A 24,250-nucleotide genomic window follows, 5' to 3' on the forward strand; every position below is an offset into this window, starting at 1 on the left:
CTTCGATTACGTTCAAGCGTCCTTTTCTCGACTTGTACGTCAGCTCAAGTTTTTTTGTTTTTTTTTGTAACTAGTTGTCTATGTTTTAATATATGGAAATGTTAATTAATTTCAATCACTCAACCTTCATTAATTATTGAATTAGTAAGTGTTCAGATTTCAATAGATCACCCGGTAAATACTAAATAGAGTTAAAACAATCAAAGTACTGTCTAAATCTTACACAGTCTACTAATTAGTTACTTTATGGTCAGGGATGCATAAAATATGATCTGCAAGTATGCTAAAAAATAAAGAGGGAATACTTATATGGCCACTCCGACAATTTGTAGTACTTTTGGGAGGAGAGCAGCTGGGCTGTCATGACGTTTAATTAGATCAGCTACAAGCAGCTGTTAGAGGAAGGAAATAAACACAAATACCACTCCTTATATAGCAAGGAAATATAGGCTGAAATTACTTCGATATCAATCCCCAATTCCACTCAGAGTCCAACAAGGACTTACACACACATATATTCCCTAGCAAACTGGCATTGTTACTCTACATCTTTCATGAGCACAAACACTAGTTATTACTTTATGCTTAGATGTTCCCTTCTCATTAATTAAATAGTACTGACAACAACTTTGGAAGAAAAAAACTATAGAGTGTGAGCCTCTGAAGTTAAGTGTGAGTATTAAAATCTTAAGCTCAAGTCAAGTCTTAAGAAAATTCATATAATAATAAAAAAGACTCGTGTCCAAGTCATTATAAAACCAACCATTGTTTTGTTTTTTCTCGTATCCTTCATTTTAGAAATTGCATGTTTCATGTTCTTTGTCAGATTCAGATATAGCTTCAAATTTGGATTAGGCAGGGAAGATATATTAAGTTAAGTGACGGATGAATAGTGTAGAGTCAGACTTAATTTCTTTGGTCCAGTCCTGTCTAAGACAATTTTCCCCGTGCATAAGTAAGAAACACCTCAGTTTATTTGTACAAAAATTGCATATTATAATTTTCGAACCTAAACAATCCTCCCTTTCAAAGTAAAGATATTTTGTGATATAAAATGTGTCAGATTTGTAGGGGTGAAAGTAAAATTTTGGAAGCAGGAATATTACAAACATGGCATCTTCTTTCTCCAAACAAGAAACATTTTAAATCGGACATAGATTATGTTCGGGCTGTTGTAGTGCACAAATCCGTTTCTCTCAGTCCTTGTGGCATTTTTACTCCTGAATATCGATGAACTCGCATAATGAGTGGATCATCAATATGATGTAATTATTTCTTCAGCTTACAAGATAGATGCAAGAAAGAGCCGTGATACATTAGATGATTAGTATAGTTAATAAGAAGCGTTCTACTTCATAAGTCATAATTAATAAATATCTAAAGATATGAACGCAGTAAAGTGCGAGAAAATTAAACTATGTAAATGAATAAATTAATGAAGAAAGACAGGTAACTATTTATCAAAATGGTTGCCCTCTAAATCATGGATGAGCTATTGTATTCAAGAAACCATTTACATTTTATGACAAGTTAGAAACACGGATGTAAATCCCTCAATTTGTGTTCTTTGTTCACATTGAGCTTAAGGGATCTTTCTGTCTATATTCTTTTATTACATCTTATTCACTTGGATCCTCTAAAGTATAGCTGAAGGCAGAAACTAATGATGTTATCTTGATTCATGAAAGATAAAAGAAAAAGTTGTAGTGCCTTACATAATGTTCTCATCATCCCTCAGTCCACGAATACATCCCACCCATAAAAGACTAACTCAATACTTCCTCCCATTATGAGACCTTCCATCTACTTTCATGATCCACCAAAGTGCAACTTGTCCGAATGCAAAGTTGAGACTCCTCTCTTTAGTGTTTAATACACAAATGTCAAACCTTTGCCCCTCAAGTTCTTTAAATATATTTAATCTGTATTTCCATTCTCATCAAAACTCTCCATCGTTGATTTTGATTTCTTGTCCATTTTCGCCATCCCTAGAGATATTGGTTCTTTACTAGTTCTTAGCCTGTACATGACTGTCTGTATTTTTGCTATCAAGGCTTCTATGATTTCCTGGGCGACTTGATGCCGTTGACCCTTACAAATTGCACTTTGTGATTATGCAGTTCCATTTTTTCTGTGCAATCTTCTCAACTCTGTTAATTAATAGGCCCACCGATAGACATAGGAAGAAGAGATGCCCTGAGTTTTCAATCCCCAAGGCACAGAGAGTGCAGTATTTATTTTCCACTACTGATTTGTTAGTTAGTATAGAGTGAGATTTTTTCTTATTAAAAGGTTACGATAATTGAATTTCAACTATCCGCTGTACTATTAGTACTCACGTTAGGATAAATTACTCGAAGTGCACCTGTTTTTCGTAGGTAATTTACGGATATTTTTCTTCAATAAATGTTTTGGGTCCGTCCCTAATATAAAGTGTTATTAAATGAAGAGCTTTGGCAGAAATACCCTTGTTCTTATAAGTAAATAGATGTTTTAAATTTATTCAAGTCATAAATGAGTTTCGACCACATTCTACAATGTTATCAGAGCATTATGCGTTGGTTATATAAATATAATAGCAATAACTAGTTGAGAGGATACTCATTTTTGGAGAGGTTTGCTTGCATAGAGGGATCAAATAAACAAACATGTTTATAGCTATATATAGATTTCCACAACAACAACCGAAATTAATGTTTTTATCACAAAATTGCTCAACAAATTATCATTCTATTAAAGCATACTTCTTTTGGAAACAATTTTTGTATAAGGAGTATCTCAAAGAGTCCGTCCGTCGTCCCTACTAATTACAAATAGGATCCCTTTAATCGAACTCATTTTTCATTCTCAATATATGAGGGTCATAAATTAAACGATTGGAAGACAAAAAAAAGAAAAAAAACAGTTATGCTTTTAATACCTTATTATTTGTTTCTGTCTTTCTGTTAAGCTCATCCACGAAAAAAAATCACTTTGCATTCAAGTAGAGTATATCTATAATGACAGAAATTGCATAATAGTATTGCAACAATTAATAGTATTTCTTTATTTTTTTGTAGATAATCTATCATCTAAATAGTACCAGATAAATTAAGTATTCATTCCACCGGCCACGTTTTTGAAAGAAGGCTGTATTTCTTTCATTCAAATTCAAAAAGTTTTCTCCCAAAAGGAGGAAGATATCTGCATCCAAACCAACCCGCTTAAGCATGTTAATGAATGATGTATCTAAATTGACTTCTCCTTTTAATTTGCACAATTTGCTTATACAAGATATACAACTTGTAAAGAAGACATCAATTATTTCAACAATTAGATGGTTAAATTAATGTGTATCTCGCTTTGTATACGTGCAATCAGTTTACGCTAGATGGTGTTACAAAGATAAGATTTAGCAACAAATAACGTCTAAGACAGTTTTGTGATCTGTGTATCGTTTGAGCGTGGGTCAAAGAAGGACAACAGCAAGGAGAACATAGTCCATATGACTGTTTTGTGTGCCAAGGAGATATACATAAATAAAATTATTTGTTTGTTTTCTAAATCCAGACAAAATAATGGATTAATTTGTACTACAACTTATATTTTTCATTTTCATAAAAAAAAACTCCGTGTAAACGGGGCCTAAAAGTGGCCATTGTATATGATATAGAACAAGAGAACTATACAAGTGACAATTTGGAAAATATCCTGATCTAAATTTCCGCTCTTAGCAAACATGAATGGTGTAGATAGGTAAGAAATGTCTTGAAAAGAGAAGGATTTGTTACAGAGTTATTGGTATAAGTCCCTGTTGGACTAGGAGTTGAATTAAGGATCGGCATCGGAGTAGTTCCTGTCTTTATGTCCTTGCTGTATAGGGAGTATGATTTGTGTTCATTTCCTTCCTCTCACGACAGCTAAGCTTCAATTTGATAGAGTGAATTTTGTGTCTTTGTATTTTTAAAATGAATCAGTTTATACTTTAAAAAACAAACAAACTTAGAAGATTAAAAGGGATTTTCGTTGTTCGTCGATTTGTCATTGGGTTTATACATAGAGTTGTATAAAATATGACCAATCATTACACTAAAAAAAATATATATAAAATTAAAATGGTAATCACACTCCATGTATAGCAAGATATATAGATAAGAATTTCTCTCTTGTCGATCTTCAATTCTACATACTACAGATCTAACAGGGACATATAACTCTGCAACAAAGAGTTACTTCCACGCACTAGTGATTACTATAGACATATATATTCTCTCCTTGATAATAAAATAATAATAACAACATGTTTGTAAAATAAAAAACACTGTTCAGGTTGCAATTACAAAAATAAATATTCCATTGTCATATTTTTTTAACCTCTATGCAGTTACTAATGTAAGTCCTAGCTGGAAGTTTCGTTCATCGATATGGGATTTCAAATCGATCCCGTTCCACGGGCGTTACTCTTATCAGTTCTGGAAAAGTGTTTGAAATTTTAGAAAGCATCTTTTTCACTAATGTCACAGTAAAGTACTCATATCAGTTTACCAATTGAATTCCTTAAGTAACCCATAACTTTTTAAATATTACTATACGAAAAGAAAATAATCATTGACGGATTAAGGAGTTAATTAACGACCAATCCAAGAAAGTATAATTTGAATTAGTGCGTATTCTTTATATGGAAACATCCTCATCATGAAATGAAGGGACAATGCCCACTCAATAATGTAAAAATTGTTGCAAATAACTTCAAATTAGTTTCTTCCAAATTGAAGCAACATGAATGAAAATCGTGTATTCTTAGTTATACGTCACGGTTTATAATCAAATTTATTTAGTATTCAAGAAAGAGAATGAATGATCAGCCTAAGGGATACATACATAAAAAAAGAGTGTGATTTTTGCATTAAAAAAAAGTAAATAAAACTGCTTTTTTATGTGTTAAATATAATATGTATTTCTAGAAAAGACTTCAAAAACCATCTAATTTGGTTTTGTTGGCAAAGATTTTTAATTATAAACAACAGGGAAAAATTACATTTGAATAAAAATTTACAGATCGTTTTTTGTGTTGATATAATTTCAAACTGTTGACAAAACACGAAATTGAGGGATTTCTCGAACATGGATGTCGTTATTTGTATATATATTTTTGCTATACATATATCATTCAAAAATTTCAGTTTTTAGTTAAAAATTTAAGAAAAGATATTACAAGGCCTAAAATGCTTACCAACAGCATCACATCAAGTTCTTTGAGTTAAACAATAAAATTAAATTCTAGCTTGGGACTGCCTTTAAAATAAGTGATGGATTCAAATAATATCATTTTTATTACTAAATATGGAAAAAGTTATTGTTCAGCGTTTTATTGAATTAGTACTTTATTTTCAGGGCATAATGACTTCTTTTTGTTTTTAGATAAAAGTATATAATATTTCTAACAGAGTATAGTGATGCCTATTCTCTTATTTAAAAAAAAAATCATTGAAAATGTTTATTAATTTCAGAGACTTTGAAAGCTACAAACCTAGTAATAAGGTAACCTTTTTCGGTCCAGTGGAATAAAAACTTACGCGTGTACCTATATTGTCAATCCCTCTTTATATATCCCAAGATTGGTTAACATCTTTATATTTTCATTGTCTACGGATTTAAATCATGATTCTGATGCATTATCAGATTGGCATAAAATAAGACCCTCTGGCATGTCAAAAAATAAAATAAAAATTAACACGGTCACTATGATAATGTGAATAATGTTTGGGATGAGAGCAGATTATCTGTCAAGACGTTTGTTTATATTGCTGCAAACATATTGTTACTCTATTTAAAAAAAAAAAAGTATTTTTTACAGAAAAAGTCACAACCTAAATAATTCAAAAATTCCGACTAATACCCCATTTCCCCGACTCTAAATACCATAACAAGCCCACCCGTCCCAGCCCACACATCTCGACTATACAGGGTGCGGGGATCAAATTGTCGCCTACTTTAAACCTTGATAACTTGAAGACGACATTATCAAATAAAAAACCGGTTACCAAATAGGAAAGCTATTCTCGTCAGCTGACGATAAGTAGTTCAGTTAGCATCATGCCGTCATCATATGAGGAAATAAAGAGCTATAAGTGGAACGAGGAGCTTTCGAGGTCCGCCGTAGTCATGGCATTGGTTATTAATGGAGGTGAAATCTCCAATTCAACGATTGCTTCAACCTTAGGAGTGAATTTACGGACTGTTCAGCGTATCCGTAAGAAGCTAGAGGACACCTGGGAGGTTAATGCCACCATAAAGAGGGCACCCAAGGAGGAGGGCGCCGACAGGAAGGTCAGGGACACCAACTTTGTCGACAAGGTGAAGAAGATGGTTGAGGATGACCCTACCAGGTCCATGAAGGCCATGGCGAGGGATCTGGGCTGCCATGAGAAAACAATAAGGGACTGTGTATCTGAGGATTTAAGGTGCAGGAGCTAAAAGGTGCAGGTGGGCCAGATCTTGACCCAGAAGGCAAAGGACAACAGGCTGATGAATTATATCGAATGAATGGCTACTCTATACCTATATGCTCGTCATAGTTTTGACTTTCAATACAAAAGTTAAAAAATGTATATTTTGTGTTGTTTTTGTAGAAAAATATTTTGGCGACAATTGTATCCCCGCTCCCTGTATAATTTGTTCTTAGTCAAAACTGTTCCAGTTCATGAGAGTGAATGATAAATTGCTACGTCTTTATATATCTGATAATACTACTCATCTTTCAACTATGAAAAATCATATATGCCTTTGAAGAATGGAGGGATGCCACAATACTAAGATGAAGAAAAAAAAAAAGAAGCAGATCCGTCAAAATATTTATTTGCAAAGTTGTTTTTTTTGCAATCATGATATCTTTTTTTTAAAATGTGTTTTAGGGGATTTTATTTAAAGGGTTTAATTAAAATTTCATAGGAACGCGTTTCAAATCAGTTACAAAACTAGTTATTTTTATGGAAAAACTATCAAATATCTATGTTCGAATATGTCTATTTTGAATTTGCCACAGTCTTGCAAAAATAGATAATGAGATATCTTCAAACCGACGCTGTATTTATTTAATTTGGATTTAAAAAGTTTCTCGACCCCACGAGAGAGAAATCGTCTATATTTGAGCCGAGGAATGATGTGTAAAAATTAATTCCTTTCTTAACCCTATGTTGATGAAATGGGGTATTGTACTCCCCAAGATTTATAAAAACGCTTCTTATTCTTTTGAATCTACATTTTATTGCCAATAATTTTCAGTTTACTCCTGAAACATCATATCTGATAATTTTCAATTATTTTTTTATAACAATTCCTACAGAGTTATAAAATTGTATCTATTAATTAATATAATTTACGTAATCTCATATAAAACTGATGGGTACTCATTTGATTAAAAAAAAAAAAAAAAATATTATCAAGTCATAAATATTCCATTGACAAAAAGATAAAAATTTAATGTTTTTAGTATAAGAGTAACAAATTATATATTGCTCAAACTCTAGTTGTCATGATGATTTAAAAATGTTGTCTTACATTTATAGAAGTATTCTTAGCATTTTAATTGATATTTTTGAGTGAAAAATGAATGAGATAGTTTAAAAAATGATATAAAATTTAAATGACTTAATTATTATAATTGTTCAACAATGTTTATCATGGACAAATACGTTTTATTTTGGGGTTACATGTTCACCAAGTTCAGTAACTGCGTTGTGAAAAGGATGTTGACTAACGGAGAATTAATTTTGTTACAACTTCTTTATTTAAGTTGAAGCTTGTACAAGCAAATTGCACAAGTAATTACACGACTAAACGACGTTGTCAAATTATTTCACTCTAGAAGTTGTTTCAAAAAATATCGTTTCAGGCTAAACAAAACGCCGGGTTCGTGTAGATGCATGCCCAAAAACAAATGAATATCTTGCGTTTTCCTCAAAAAAAAAAAAGGTTTTTGCGTGGACAGCTTTTAGACTATTCCGTGTTGAATACTATAACAGTATTTTTTTCATAGAGTTTGAAAGACACTTTCATAAATCATCTGAAGCGGAATGCATTGTTTGGTATTCCTATAGCTTTAACTTCTTGAATTAGTAGTTGCGAGTCTTCGATAGCACTGGAGATAAGAAAGGAGCCTATCATTGAAGAAAATAATGTTTAATACCCTAACAAGATACTTTTAAATGACAAAGTTACAGGGCTTTGTTTCTGGAAATACGCATATAATATGACATATGACCAGATCTTAAATCCAAGACTTGCTCCTTGACTAGAACTTGAGTTTCTATTTTGAAGAATTGCAACTCGACTTGATTTCATACTCAAATACTCGTGACTTGACTTGGAATCGATATTTATTTTATACTGAACTAAAAAAATCAATTATACCCTACATTATAATGATTGAATTGACACCTCTTTTGCAAGTTCTATCAGACACTTTAAGTCACTAAATTTTATAGTTAAATCAGTATATAAATATTTCGACAGTATAAACTGATGGTTGTATCTATAGAACAAATCTATATTAATTTATATTTACAGTAGAAGTTCTTGTTTATTTACAGTTGATCGAAAAATAAATGACAATGCCATCTTAGTCGATAAACGTATTTCCTACTGATTGTAGAAAGATGATATAGTCACTGTAACAGTCAGATCATTAATAAGAAAAAATGTTTTTGACCTGTTTATTATTGATTTACATATCATAAACCAAAAAGTACATTTTTTTTAAATATCCCAATAGTACGCATGGGCAGTAAAGAGTTAAAGTTGGGAAGACTAAACACTCCGAGGAAATACTGGAGTTATGATTGGAATGAAAATATCCTTGGGTTAAGTTTGACTTGATTACGAGTCTATATCTGCTCATACAATGTATTTTAAGGAACTCATGGACTCTGCATACCCCACTTTGATAACCATAGCTCTTCATGTGAGCCCTGATGATATCATTGTCACTATAAATGGATTCAACTGTTCTTAATTAATGTTTGATAAACAATAATTATGAAACAGAGAGTGGGGAGAACGGACTATGGGCAATATTATTTATAGGTAATACATGGAAAAAGTGAGGCAAGTGTTAACCTATCCAAACTAAACAATGACAATAAATAAAGAGTATAAAGTCGAAACAAAGGTATCAAAAAATATAATGCCTAGGCACAAATGAGCCATAAATTTACTCTGATTGTAATTAACCTACTTTTAAACTATTTTAACTCTAAATTGTTTCTTTTTTCTTTTTATTAATCATCAACCTGAAGGCATTTGCTGTTGTTTTTTTAGTTTCCTGTGTAAAACGAGGACTACAAAGTTCAATATCCGTGTATTTTAATATTTCGATACATATACCTATATGCTTGAGGTAGTTTGAATTTTGAGCAATAGTCACAAGTTTCCACTTTACAACAATGTTGAAATTTCCGGATTTAATTGCTCTTAGTCATAGACAATCAAAAGTGACTATCAACATATACTTTTTTTTTAATGTTAATTGATGAATGTGTTCTCCCTCACACTTTTTGAACGTTGTTGGCTTAAGATTAGTAGGGATGGGCATTTTGTAGGACGCGATGAGACTTGTGGTACACTGGAATTAAAACATTATCTTCCTCTTGAATGACTTATTTCTATAGAGAGGAGAACCTTCAGGATTTAAATTAGTATTAGTGCAAGGAAAATACTCAAAATAGTAAACTTTTTTTTAATTACACCAAAAGTAGGTTGAAATTAATTTTCAGAAAGAAATGTTAGCACTAGAACGACGAGGCTATCATATCATGTGGGATTCAATTAAATAGTCTGAGAAACTTATGCCTTGAATTTTCATAATTCATTTTATTAGCCACAAAAAACAAAATTCAAAATTAAAATTAGCAATCGTTTTTATGAAATAGTAAACCCTATCTAGACAGATGTGGGTATCATATTTGATATCCAATCATTTCTAATAATTTTTTGTTCTACAACTGTGTATGGACAGGCTCAAGCAAGTTCATAAATTAATGAACAACTATTTTAAGGAATCCTTTACATTCCTTGTATAAATATAAACATAGATTTTATGAACTAGCCATTCCGATTCTACCTGTTATAGTGCAAGGATATCCAATAAATTATTATTCACTGAAGAAATAAGACATTATCTTGTGTCCAAATCGTACTCCGATTCAGAAAGTGATGATTTCGAATTGGAGCAAGTGGAAGAATATGTCCAATCACCTCAATCAAGACATTCTGATTCTGAATATATTTTTTGTAGATGCTTTATGTATTTATTTACAATTAATTTGTATATTTAATATTTCAAGAAAAGGACAGGCTGCAATCAAATCTCTCAATTCCCGCCTTCTAAGAAACATAAATCAACCGACTTATTATAAGAGTCAATGTGTGTCGGCAAGGACAACACAATCTGGTCCAAGCAAATAGGATCGATAGAGTCCAGTCCTTTTTAGATCAAATACATTTTGAAGGAAGTCCAATGACTATCATCATTTTCAAAACGTAAAATGATTACTGATAAAGTATTATTAGCTTTTGAACTCTTGATAGATAATTATATTATTAATCACATTGTAAAATGTAGAGTAGTTGAGGTTCTTTCCAAACTTTAGAATGATGTATGCACAACCAGCAAACTAGAAATACTCCAAATAAATGCTATAATGTATGCGAGAGGAGTCTTAGGCAAAGAGCAGCCGGCTGAAGTCATTTAGTCGTGAAAAATGGGGATCAATCTCTTTTGTGACACTATGCCTAGCGATAGATATAAGGAATGATTTGACATTGATTTGTTTTGATATTTGTGGCACAAGATTGCAAAGACTCATAAACGACAAATTCGCCTTGATTTCCACGCTATGAGATGGACTCGTCGAAAATTGTAAGTCAGTGTACACAGGGCAGGTAAAAATATTGACATTGATGAACAATTATTCCCAAGAAGAGCTAGGTATCTATTTCTTCGATATATTGCAATGAAACATGATAAATTTGGTATGAAATTTTTGTAAGCAGTTGATGCATCGTTCAAATACTTGGTAAATTGATATCCTTACTTGTAAAAAGATTCTCAAAGACCAACTAATAAATCTTTATCAGAATATGTATTAATGAAGATAATGGAACTGTCTTTGGGTTAAGCAAGAAATGTTAGAATAGACCATTTCTTTATAGTAACGTCTCTTGCAAATGAACTTCAGAAAAATAGGAGCAGTATTTTAGGAACTATAAATCGTTCTCGCTAAAAAATACCTCCTCAACAAAAGGCTAGCAGACAAGCACTAAACAAACGCAAATTTTGCAAATAGTCACATAAAATTGACTTCTTATCAAGGAAAAAAAACCCAAAATGTTTCAATTTTGAGCTCTGTTCACAAAAGTCTGAACGTTTCAGATAGACAAAAAAGGTGACCAAAATCAATTCAGCATTCCAATGAAATTTAATATGAAGTTGAAATTCTAGATAAAATGGCAAGACTTTATTCAACCAAAATGTCTTTCGCTGATATTTTTTACAAATTTTTCTAATAATTTGGATTTTGATGGTATTAATGCTGTGTTATCTTGTACAGAGAAGTAACTGATAACACATTACTTTCAATTTTAGCAACCACTAACAATTACAAATATTAAAAAATAAATGGCTATCATTTTTGATGGCCACTGTTGTTTAACCATCCGTCGATTTAGTGTTAAAGACCACGACGACCTAATACAGAATAAACAAAAAAAGAACACTAACCGTTTTTCCTTGTCAAATTAGCCACTTATTTCCTCTACGTTTTGCCCATCACTAAAGATGGGAACCGAGTAGTGCTCTCTAAGGACTGTCATCCTTGAAACATACCTAGAAAATAAATATACAAACACAGCATTAATAAAAAGTAAACGATAATTACAAAGAAATATCATGCAAATTTTTACTGTGAGCTATGTAATAAAAAAAATCCCACCAATTTAAATGACATTGTACATGACCATTACTTAGGACGACTACAAAAAGGATAAACGTGGGGCAAATAGAACTCAGAATGAGTGAGTTTTGGCTCAAAACCATTGCATGAAATATTTCAGCACAAAATTGGGATATTAAATGAAGTTTTCAATTAACTGTTTTCCTTCGCATAATGGATTAGTTGATAAGTTTCACAATGCATTGCTTGTAATATTTACGTATACTAATTCTCACTCACTTCATATTAAGCAAGGGTATATTTTTCCAACGCTAGTTATAATGCCAAAAACTATAACAAGAAAGGGAATTATGTTTTCTTCGACAAATATTAGTACTCACTTTATTGCCAAATTCTTTATAATGGTTGAAGTAAAAAATAAATAGTTCAACTTAAGGGACATTCATTTTTCTATTGAAAACGATACATACATTATTATATCAATGTTATTATACAGAAATACCTTAGATTACGAGCAAGAAAGAGCCAGATCATGGTCAACGTATTTATAAGTTACTAGCTGAATCTAGAATGTATTATGAACTGAGATTGTGCCGGAGTACTGATGCCCAAACTGGTTCGTGAACTGCTAAACAGAGAAAAACGGATTAATTGCAAAGCGTTTTTCTAAATACGTAAAAAGGAGCGGTTCTTTCAAAATGAACAGGGCCGTGAACGGTTAATTACTTCAGACCAACCAAAAGAATGAACCCTCATGATTTATCTAAGGTTAACTCTCCCTCCTTCATAATTATAGGATAAAAAGCACTTAAGGGAAAGGTTTTGGAAGTAATAATTATTTATCTGTTTGAAAATGACGTATTCATCCTCTGTTAAAAGTGAAAGAAAGTCTGATGATGACGTCAGATAACAACTTAACCCGTGATAGACTGTAGGTTTTTGCCGCCCTAAGCAAGATATCAAATTTATCTTCTAAAATAAAATATAAATAACAAATTACTTAATTGAAGTAGATTTTTTTGCCACACTACGCGAGTTTGAACTTGCCTATCACAATAGAACGGGCCTTCCTGTCCCAGTTTATCCCTAGTGTTGCATATAACTAGAGATGTAAAAATTATTTTTATCCTCGTGAGTGTAAATCAAAAAAAAAAAGTTTATGTTGTCAACTTTGATAGACGACATATTTGTTGACAAATACCACTAAAAAAATTATTGTGTTCCTTGCTCGCTAATACGTTAGAATTTTTAACGCATAGAGGTATAAATAATAGTAGCACTTAATATCTCTTCCAGGTTACCAACATATACATACTTTTTTAATTTATGTTGACGAGAATTTCGACAATTTTCACATCCCTACGTATAATATAGATACTCATTTGATATATAAATGGTAAGAAAGTACCGTATCTCCACCTTAATTGAAGAAAAGGAACAGATGATCTGTGAATAACCGTTGGAGCAAATAATCACATAAAACCTCAAATTGCAATTTCAGAATCTGTTTCAATACAGGTCTTTATGGTGTGACTAAAGTAAGCAAGCTATTCCATGATAATACTGTCAAATTGAATAAGAGAATCCCAAAATCCTCGTAATCTGAGTAGTACTTTTAAGGTAGATTGAGGAGAGAAGATCAAAGTATAAAGTATAACCACGAGACTGTGTGATCATGAATCACGAATAGCAATGTAAAGGATTTAAGCAGTAATAAAAATCATGTAAATTTCTTTTGTTGGTCCGTGTTCTTGGAATTGGTATTCAGAAGAATTAATTTTCTTTTCCTTAGCAGTTGTCATTATTATTTAATTCCTGAATAGTGAACATCCTTTCCCAAATCGATTAAATTAAATTTAAAACCTGAATGAACATTCTGGTGTGCTCTTCAGTAATTATTAAGTAATAATTCTAAGTCTTTTGTTGAACTCGGAGCAGAATTGAGGATCGATATCGGAGTAATTCTTGCCAATGTCTTTGTGTATTCCCTTTTCCCCTTTTTAACAGCTGACTCTCGCTGATCTTCTCAAAAGCATTCCTCAAATTGTCAGAGTTACCATGTTGTTTTTAAGTTTTTTTTTTTTTACATGCCCATTAAACACGTGATTTTCATCACTAGTTATAAGTGTAAATTGGACTCAGAGTAGAAAAAAGGATCGAAAACGTAATAATTGATACCGACTGTTTTGTTTTTTTAATCTTTTTAAGAGGAAAGGTTGTGCGATACAATATAGGTAAGTATAGAGTAATAATTCGTGCGTGTACTCATAAAAGACGGAGAGCAATAAACATGATTGGTTGGGGAGTTAAAGGTTGTTGAACTAAGAGTAGACTTGATGATCGACATCCTGCCTACATATCCTTCATATATATATATGGAGTAGGATTTGTGTTTATTACGTTCCTATGACAGCTACTTGCAGCTAATCTAATAAAGCCCTATATGACAGCTAAGCTTCTCTCCTTTAAAACATTCTTCAAATTGTGAGGATTATGAAGTTCCTTTTTGGTTTATTTTCTTCCACAATAACAAAAAGCCTTACGATTTAAAACCTATACAACGTTATATCTAAATTGAATAAGAGCATTGAAGATACTACTGAAAAATGTATGATACAATAATACTTACTAAAAGTGATCATTGCGTTAAAAAGTATGTAGGAAAATAATTGAAATAAGATGTAGGTGTCAAAAAAGGGATCTTAAATATTATTATTAATAATAAGAACAAAAAACAGCATGGTGCATAGGAAGAGAAGCACGTATAATATCTGTACTTATAGCTAAATATACAGTACATTTAAGAATGTGCCTATGTGCGAGTATGCATGGATCAATTTGGCTTTTTGAGTTCTTTATGGCAAGGAACTTTAATTAGTTTTTTATTAGATATGGAATACAAATAAGATCCATTTATCTGCATCCAAAGTGGATTTATAAATTATAAACAAGTATGCACTTATGTTATTCGTAGTTAGGCTGTACTATGCGCATATAGAGTTGTCCATTTAGGGAACCTAAAAACTAAGTTTCATGGCAATAAAAGCCTTTTTTTTTTTTTTTTAAATGTTAAAGACAATAATTGTACAAATTTAGACATTTTGTTAATAATTTTCCATACATATTACTTTGATTATAATCAAAGAAATATAATCCATTATGAGTTTATAACTAACTATGTTACTAATAAGTGGGTAAATACTACTTAATTATTTTGAATATGAAGCCTATATAAACTTGTTTTCACCCTTTTACAACTAAATTATTAATTGTATAGTTATTTATAGATATATAAACAATTTAATTTTTCTCCCCGGAATAATATTGAACGCAACCTAACCAGCTAATTTTATTCAATTTCTATATAAATATTAAAAACGAAATTGACCAAAAATAAATCAAAATCGACCTTTTTTAAAGGAATTATTTATTTAATTGAAATAAAAGGTATCTTCTATACCTTCAACTATGATATATATAAAAAAAAGATATTAGGTTCTAAGTAAGTTCCATGATTTTTCTATACTTTTGGGTGGTTATATTCATTTTTTATTAATTATAATCAAGATTTAATAATATAATATATTATAATCATTTTTCAAACACTAAAACACTATCCTTACTCTTCCCAACTAATTTTAACCAACTAGCAAAATCGTCCACGCTTACTATCTCAGGCAAGATGGGTATAAATCTGTGACTAGCCCCACAAATTTAACGCTGAGGATTTGTTGAGGAGTTATTTTATATCTTAATAAAATAAATCTACTCTATTAGATTAAGTTTATTTGTTTTTCCACGCCTAACAACCCCTAACAATACCAGCCATTCCTGCTAGTATATAATAACCCAATGATAACATAAAATTTAAAACCCTCATGAAATGAGTGTTATCTGAGAACAAGCCATTATTACACTTTTTTAAGCTGCAATTAACTCATATGTGTGTTAATAATGTACATAAATATATTATGTACACATAATATATTTACATTCATGAATCAAATCCTACAACCCATAAATAACGAGCTTTATGTGTCCATAAAACAATATCATCACAAAGGGATTCGGACTGTGTTTAGTTATGTTTCAGGGGCGTTGGGAGGAAAAAGTAGGTGTCGGAGATTGCAATAACGAATTTATAAACGGGATCCTCCAAATCAAAGGTCCCGAACCACCGGATCGTACACAGTACTGGATTGCAATCGTTTGGGTACCTAGTCCTGAAGAACGTTTGAATTTTCATTTCTTTTATCAATAAAAAGATATATGACAGTGGAACCTGGTCTAACGTCTGCCTATTATAAGCGTGTGAATTTAGAATTGTTACTAAATAAAAAACCTGGTTTAAGGGGGTACCTGCAATAATCGGCTGTGTTTATCAGTTTCCCTTGCTTGATTGCTTATTACAGGTTTAAATGTATTTTTAAGTGACTGCAGTGCAAAATAACTAAAATGCTAAAGAGTACGTCTCTGCCTATTCCTAAAGATTGATTTACATTTCAGGAAGATCGACACGGTGCTTGATAGAGGAGGGGGTATTAAACTTTCCTAATAAATACATACAATATACTTTCCCAGTGTAGAAGGCCTTACATTCGAAATATGACCATTGTGTCATTAGTGAACCTTAAGATAGATAAAATGAAAGTTAACTATTTTTGATGAAATAGTTTCAAGGCACAACAAAGTTGGGTATCTCTATTCTAAATGAATTGGTCATATATTTCATGAAAAAACTGGTTGTTGCTTTTAGAAGGGATTTTTTGATCATTTTGACACATTAATAATGAAATAACTTTACTCACTTTTCATGGAATTTAAATATTTTTCCTCCTTGTCATTTAGTGTCCATCACATGGGCCAAATCTTGAACCTATTTTAATACTTACATCCATATATGGTATATATGTACATTAGGATAATGACTTTTTTACAACTTCGTAACCCTGAATTATTTTAAAACAAACTACATGTATAATTTGAATGTAATTTGTATTTTTAAGGGATTTAAGCAAAAAACCTCACACATAGGTGTTTCGAATGTATACAACTAGCTTATATGTATGTATGAATATATAATATTGGAAATACAAACAACATTATAATAATGTGAGTCATATAAATACAAAATAAAACCTAGATCCTTTTGAACTTCATAAGATATTTTGATCTTAAGAAGTTTTATGCAGCTGTTGTATTTGGTCTAATAGTTTATATTTTGTTCAAATCTTTATTACAAAAAGGTCAGCTTACAAAATTGATAGCTGTTTCGGAGAAATATTATCGCTTGAGCAAAACCAAAGTAACCAACTGACTGCAATCTTTTATATACCCTGTCACCTTAATATTTTTCTTCCTCTTGGGGGGGGCATTCACAAACAATATGGTGACTTTGAGCAGGGAGGTCCCCCCTATCCCTACCACATCTATTCTTTGTTGGTCGGGGGGAGATCAAGAATCCAAATTAGTTGCATTGTAGTCATAGGATAGCATGACTTTTTTTTTTACGGGGAATCTTATAATAATTGAAATATTCAACACGGGGACCCCCTATTAAAAAACATTTATCTATCACACTCTTGATCATAATAATACTATTCTTGATATACGACAATTTAGAACTATGCATAAGAACCAAGAGCAAACGGGGATTAGAGATCCCCCAAATATTCGTGTAGAGCACTTTTAGTTTTCGAATTTTTTGTGATGGCTCCCAAAAATTAAAATATCACTCTCATATTTTGTTAATATATTTTGACTTTTAAACTAGTTTATGCGTGTTTTTTTATTTGATTAAAATCAACTTAGGATAATTTGTGTCATTTTTAGGAAAACATTTATGCATTGACACTTTAGGAAATAAATTTTTAAAACAAAGTCAAACAGGCATTATCCTAATGTACATATATTGTATATAATATGCATATTTCATCTTTTTTGATTGTTGTATAGAGGTAAATGCACCTTTGGGTGTGGTCAATCCCTCTGACTTGAAAAATGTGTATATAATTGTGAATAATATAATAATTATTTATTGTGCATCTGCAGAAAAATAAAAATAAATTATAACTGCACATTGTGTTTGTACGAGTATACCTAAACCATGATAATGCATAAAGGTGTCATGGTCAGGAACTTACTGTAGAGGAGGTATTCACAAACAATATGATGATTTAGGGAGAGGGGTCTAGCTGAGTTTATTTAGAAGTTGTTTAATTTAACTATAGCTTGAGAAAGAAACCACCAAACAAGAAGAAACAAACTATTAAAGAAAGAAAATCCAGCGAAGGAGATTTGAGCTAAAACTAGATAAAGAATGAAGCAAAGCTCATCAATGAATAAGGAACTGAATTAATCTATAGAGAAAGAAAAATAAAGATGTGATAATTATCTTTAGCTTATCGCTTGGCTTAGTTAGGCGTACAAACTTCATAAGATATGCTGATCCGGAGAAGTTTGATACAGGTGTTGTGTTTGTTATAAAAGTAGATATTTTGTGAAAATCCCTAAAAAAAGCTTAGCTTACTAAATTGATGACTATATCGGAAAAATAATATAGCTTAAGCTAAACCGAAGTTAACAGGTGAAGGCAATCTTCTGCATACCTTTTAACCTCTACAGGGTGGTCCAGCTAAATTAGGAAAATCTTTAAAGGCTTATAACAAACGAACTAGATCGGTGAGAACCATACTTTATTGATTATTTGAAAGGTACATTTAATTATTCAGAATGAGATCGCCTTTCATGATAACCTTGGACATACGGCGTCGGAAGCTTTGGAAAGCCCTGGCGACCTCGTTCAGATTCAGCCTTGCCATTATACTTGTTCTGCACTTTTGATTGACATTCCCTGGATGGATGGATTAGCCCAAGAAATAAATTAAACCTCTCAAACAAGGCAATGCACCGGCCAACAAGGAAAAAGCCCGGAACTAAGCCCATCAGAGGAGGGTAGAACATGAGGCCTGTGCTAAGTATCATTCGTCTGTAGATGTCCTCAAGAAGTCCAATAGCCATACAATGGAAAAGCTGGATCCGCACGAGGTTGCCCTTGCCTGCCAGAGATTCCGGGGCCGTGTGGCCGTGATTATCAAGAAAAAGGCAGATCTCATTATAAATAATTGAATTTAATTATATGTAACATTCAAATAATAAAAGAATTATGGCTCTAGTTCGTTCGTTATAAGCCTTTAAAGATTTCCCCATTTAGTATTGAAAACGATTAAATTTCAATCTACGGTCTGGATCGAAATATCGGTCCAAATCGGTTTATAAAACAGTCACATAAGACTGAACCGAACAAAAACCGTATCTCAACACTAATATCCTGTAAAAAGGTCGATATTACGTACTTATTGCAATTCCATAGTTCTTAAAAGGTTCTTTTTGGCTTACAGTCAAGTTAAGTATCGTATTCAGAGTTTGTATGGATAGATATTGTAAAAAAAATAAAGCAAAGTTATTTTGTAACGATGGGTCTCTTTTGATCCATTATATGTATAACTTTTATTATAATAAAATAATAATACTGCAAATTTAGTAATAATTTTACTACATAGTGGGGCGTCAACATAAAAGTAATCTTGATCAAAAATCAAGAAAAGGAATAAATTCAATTTTTTTTTTTTACAGTTTCATATATATATACATACAGTATAATATTTTATAAACATATCCGAGTCCGTTGTAGGTTCTTTGTATTCAGTTTTGTGAAATGAGCTAAGATACCCAAGGATTCAAGCTATAGTTTAGAACCTTTGTTTGATTTAAGAGACTAATATTAGATCCGATACGACTTTTTTTTAAATAAGATCTATCAATTTCTTTTATTGTGGAGATATATTTTGGGTACTTTAAGTGCAATTAGGGAAAAATAATGATAAAGTCAATTTTGTAAAAATTATATTAGCTTCACTTTGTGATGACGTGACACATATTATATCCATGTTAATTTCTTATGACGCAATTTTTCCTTGGAGTTTCTAAAGAAACAAATGTGTAGCTTAGGGTGAGGTTGGTCCACAATAAACTCATAAATTTTTATGAATAACGCATTTTTTGGTACTATCTATGAAGTTTATAAAGAAATCTGTCATATTTCATTAAAATAATTATGTATGTACATTTATATTTAAATAGCTGATACAATTTTGAAAAAGTTGGCAAAAACTATAATAAAAAAAAAATAACATTTTTTCAAAAAACTTACTATCTGATACCAAACATAGATTAAATTTTCTAAAAATGTCAATATTTATGCAGTTCAGTAGTGGCTGTGTGTAATAACGTTCTTCTAATAACTTCATATAACCACTATTTCAGGGGCTAATTTTAAATTTTTATTTCAAATAGAATTTAGTAAAATAATTAATAGAGACATTCAGAAATCTTCAAACGTAATTTTCATAGTTTTTGTAACTTTTTCCAAATTTTCATTACATTTCTGCTACGGGTAGATATTTATAAATGTGACGAGTCAAAACAAAAGCAATCTAAAATGATTCTTTCAAAACTAAATGTGGATTCCATTTGTATTCTTCAACGAATTTTCGTCAATTTCTATCAACAAATTATTCTTATTAATTCATAGAGTGTGCCGCAAATTGGTATTTAAGTAGACAAAAGGGATCGACAATTTGAAAAGTTTGAACAAAATTGAATAGTGTTTAGCCCTATTACCTCTACGTTTGAAAAATTAGCATTTTTTTAAAAAAAAAGTGACTTTTGTCTTGCCAATCGTAAAAGAATTCACGCTACAGCTTTATATTTTGTATACATTTTTTCAATATGAATTAATTTACTCTTAGGAATAGTTACGTTGTAAATACGTTAATAAAATTTATAATTTGAATTACAATGCAATGTTTTCTCTTCAACAATTTGACATTGTAATTCACATTATATTTTGTTTTCCTCATAATAAAATTAATATTTCTTAAAGTAAATTAAGCCATCTTGAAAAAATGATAAAACATCTAAAGCTGTATCGTGAACGGTTTTTACGATAACCGAGAAAGAAGTCCTTTTTTTTTTTTTAAATTGGCAATTTTCCTCTAAACATTGTTCAATCTGATCAAACTTTCCCAATTGTATTTTTAGTAAAAAGGAACGGATTTTGAACCGGCGACCCGTACATTTCAACAAAACAAAAACTAAAAAAACATCCTAAGTTATATATATAATCCTGTAAGTACATATAACGTCTCTGATCTTCATATACATATATGAAGGGGAAAAAAGAGATTTGGTTATTTTCTTGACTTTTGTTCAAGATTGTTTTTATGTTAATCCCTCACATAATTCAATGAAATTGCAGTAATATGTTTATTAGGACCATATACAAAAAAGTTTAAGCTTGTTTGAACAAAATTTGGACATCAACTTCACCCTAATGTAGGGCGTGTTCGTTGTGAAGACAACTTGCTGTAGATAGATTCCTGGACTTTAAAAAACGAAAAAATGTACAAAGCATTTCTCCCCAAAAGAAATGTGAATTGCAATTTCTAAAAATTGCAGTGGATTTTTCAAAATGGTACGTGTTGTTGTCCACATTAGGAAACAACGATGATCAAACTGTGTATGATGATGATGATGGTTCAAAATCTCTTTTTTCAGGTATTGAAGGACAACTGGCACGCCTTTACGGATATACTTAAATTCATAATACATAAATAGAACTTGAGGAAGTGAATCCGTTGATAAAGGAGGACTCTCTGGATGAGGCAAGGGAGAAAGGGAGTCAGTCGCATGGATTTTGCAAGAGGAATGCATTGGAAAAATATAAGTACATAGATATATTTGATCAAATTTGATTTATTGAGATTTATTTTTAATTCAAATCCCTGAGGAATGTTCAAAACTAATGCTCAAGCCATTATTTGCTCCTACAACTACCAAAAAAGATCATTTGAGTGGCACGTGGCTCCAAAGTGTTTCTTATATTTGCATGTGCTGAATGAAGTGAGGATCAAAGTTGAGAATTCGTATTTGCAACTTGGGTTTTAATTGTACAAAGTGTTATTAAACTGATGAGCTCGACTTGGACTCGAAAGTAACTGCAACTTTTCACCAGATAAAGAGTATTTCTTAAAATATCTTTTATTTTCAGAGGACTTGAAGTGAACTCAATGAAAAGATTCAAGGATTTGAAACGGCACAAGAAAGACTGTTAACCGTCTTTGTTAAACTGCACCTACTTCAAACTCAATTCTGAGTACTTGAAATTACAAGATTTCAACTTGAATCGTAACCATTGAGGCTTGAGACACGCAAACATCCTTTATTTCAAATTATTAGTCATTTTAAACAGCTAATTATAATCTTTTGTTATGATTAAATATAAATATTAATTCTGACGGCTGAGTCAGACATTGAGAATCGGACACACAATGTCACATTAAACCAGAGCTGGGGACTTTGATTCGAGACTGCGATTCGATTTTACAATGACTCGATAGATAATACTTAAGAATCGCCTAGGACTCCAAAGATATTTATTACTCAACTCAAAGAAAGCCTCCAGACTATAACCATGGGCTTGAAATGAGCTCAAAAGAAATCTGAGAACTGTAACTGAACTCAATGAAAATATACTTTGACTTGTAGCATAAAGACTACCTTTCCCCACTAATGTGTATTACTATTATTAAAAGACTAGTTATCTTTATATATGATTATATTGGAATATTGATAATGACGGCTGAATCAGAGCTAAAGAATCAAACATACCAAAATCTCATGAAAGTCTCACCAAACTCCAGCCTCAAACTCGACTGGGATTTGGAGTGAAACGATTCATATTTGGAGTCCAATTCTTAGAAATGAATAAATAAACAGCTCTGGACTGAAAATGGGGGTGTTTTCTAAGGTAGATTATGCTTGGTGTGTGTCTACAGAGGCCTATTAAGTACATGCATGTCCATAGAGCAAGAAGGATCTTGATATCAAATGGGTATAAATTGGGTGTGTTCTGTGCTTTAAATATATATCAAGCGGTTTTTTATATGGTTATTATCTAATTTAAAAAATAGCTTCTGGTTTCAGTTTTGAATCTTTTTATTATTATTTTTTTTTTTTTTGTTACTCGCCCTTCTTTGAATAAAGGTAAAGTTAGCGTCTTATGAATATGTAATGAAGAATTCAACAATATTCATATGGGTATATAGATATTATGTATGTATACGTAATGTTACATACATATGTAAATAAGCAAATTCAACAGTCTATAAAGATTTATCAACATCTTTAATTAGATTATTCAACAAAATCAGTACTTTTTTTTTGTGTGTGTCCCAAGAACAAAATATGCTAGACCTAGTAGAATTTGAAAATTTGATTTTAAATATGCCCGTAGTTTTACTCAGAATCTTCAGAAAAAGGCTATAGTGTTGTTGCTATTTTTCACAGTTTGTAGGATTCAAAGCTTTTTAAATCGCTTAGAATTGAAGATAAGGTTAAATTATATAAATATACTTCAAAGCCGAATGTTGAGAGATTCCAATACCATTTTTATAAACATTTATATAAAATTTATCTCTGTTTAAAGATAAAATGGGTGCTCTTTTTTGAGAACATATCATACTCTTTGAGTTACATGAAATATTACCTCAAGGCTTGCAAAAAAAAATTCTAGTTGGTAAATTCCTGCCTATATTTTTTTGCTATATATTTATTTTTTTCTCTCACGGCTACTTGCAGCTGATTTAATTAAACGTCATGAAAGCTAGGCTGCTCTTCTACCAAATATTCAAAAAATTGTTAGGACTACCACATTAACTTTCAGTTTATTTTATTTTTACATGCAAGTCATATTTTACACATTGTTATATGCACTTTACCTCGTGAGCAGAATATTGGGGATTTTTTTTTTTGCTGAATAACAGTTGACCGAACGGGCAATTTCCCGAATGTCATTTCACCAAGCAACTATTTGGAACATTTGACAGAAAAATTATATTTAATATATTGGTACATACATTTTGCATATTTTATTTTTCTATTTAAAATGAAAGTATGATAAATATGTTTTGTTCATAGACTATATATATCTTATAGTTAAATTAATACGTGTTATTTTGCAGAAATAAAAAACAATATATTTTTTAAATTATATTAATTGATGATTATTATATATACTCAAAATAGGGGCCCACTTTTCGAATGTAGTTGGAATCTATACTGTTGTAATACTTTAAATAAATTAAACACTTAAAAAACACAGCCATTCGAGTGAAAGAAGTCACTTCTCGGTTATCAATTAATTATTATGAGGGTTAATCATTGACAACAAAGCAGACACTGATAGAGATCAGAAAAGA

At 31.2% G+C, this 24,250-nt stretch overlaps 1 long non-coding RNA gene across 3 annotated transcripts in view; it reads right to left on the minus strand.

The window, feature by feature from the left end:
* Positions 1–11,476: 11,476 nt before the first annotated feature.
* The window catches only part of LOC121125155 (uncharacterized), a 207,626-nt gene continuing 194,852 nt past the window's right edge, over positions 11,477–24,250 (minus strand). For all 3 annotated transcript variants that reach the window (XR_011782068.1, XR_011782069.1, XR_011782070.1), the window contains one exon: positions 11,477–11,863. This is a non-coding gene — a long non-coding RNA (uncharacterized lncRNA). The remainder of the gene's footprint in view (positions 11,864–24,250) is intronic.

Source organism: Lepeophtheirus salmonis, chromosome 10, assembly GCF_016086655.4.
Source record: "Lepeophtheirus salmonis chromosome 10, UVic_Lsal_1.4, whole genome shotgun sequence".
Lineage (NCBI taxonomy): Eukaryota > Metazoa > Arthropoda > Copepoda > Siphonostomatoida > Caligidae > Lepeophtheirus > Lepeophtheirus salmonis.